Below are 1,170 nucleotides of genomic sequence, written 5' to 3' on the forward strand. Positions count from 1 at the left end.
CGGATCGCGTCATCTTTCTTCTCCAATTGTTGGCTGGTCTATTTTGGATTTTTTTTGTGTGGATGATGCGAACTTTGAGGTCCACACAATAATGTGCAATAATTACGAATCATTTAAAAATCCATACCTTCGTATCCTTAGCCTGAGCCAATTAAAAGCACTGATGTGATAAAATTGTGACGTATCACGTGATACTCATAGTATATACTATATATCTATATATATATATATATATACTATATATATATATATATTCTATATATTATATATATAGATATATATAATATATGTGTGTATCGATTTTATTTTTTTTTTTACTGTCGGAAAAGGAGAAACGGGATGTTTAAAAAAGGTACGTGAAGATTCTGTCTCCTAATAAAGAGATGGTAAGTCATAAGAGAGAGAATGACTGCATTATAATTTAGGTCAACCACCGATAAGAAAACGATTCCACGAGAATCTAAAGTGAAAAAGCTTACAGCACCTGGTATTCCCAGGCGGTCTTCCATCCAAGTGCCAACCAGGCCCACCCCTGCTTAGCTTCCGAGGTCAGATGAGATCGGGCGTTCTCAGGGTAGTATGGCCGTAAGCCACATGGTTACCTGAAAAGCTACATTTTATATTTAAAAAATATCATATTTCGCTTAAAAATATTTCCAGCGGATCGCGTCATCTTTATTCTCCAATTGTTGGCTGGTCTATTTTGGATTTTTTTTGTGTGGATGATGCGAACTTTGAGGTCCACACAATAATGTGCAATAATTACGAATCATTTAAAAATCCATACCTTTGTATCCTTAGCCTCGAGCCAATTAAAAGCACTGATGTGATAAAATTGTGACGTATCACGTGATACTCATATATATAGATATTATATATATAGATATATATATATCGATATATGTGTGTATCGATTTTATTTTATTTTTACTGTCGGAAAAGGAGAAACGGGATGTTTAAAAAAGGTACTTGAAGATTCTGTCTCCTAATAAAGAGACGGTAAATCATAAGAGAGAGGATGACTGCATTATAATTTAGGTCAACCACCGATAAGAAAACAATTCCACGAGAATCTAAAGTGAAAAAGTTCACGGAACCTGGTATTCCCAGGCGGTCTCTCATCCAAGTACTAACCAGGCCCGCACCTCCTTAGCTTCCGAGATCGGGAAT

General features: G+C 35.5%; 1 non-coding gene across 1 annotated transcript; it reads right to left on the reverse strand.

Moving 5' to 3' along the window:
- Positions 1-472: 472 nt before the first annotated feature.
- Positions 473-591, reverse strand: LOC133399010 (5S ribosomal RNA). The gene has a single exon (XR_009768154.1). It is a non-coding gene; the product is annotated as a 5S ribosomal RNA (ribosomal RNA).
- Positions 592-1,170: the final 579 nt, after the last annotated feature.

Source organism: Phycodurus eques, unplaced genomic scaffold (genome assembly GCF_024500275.1).
Source record: "Phycodurus eques isolate BA_2022a unplaced genomic scaffold, UOR_Pequ_1.1 contig_1228, whole genome shotgun sequence".
Classification (NCBI taxonomy): Eukaryota; Metazoa; Chordata; class Actinopteri; order Syngnathiformes; family Syngnathidae; genus Phycodurus; species Phycodurus eques.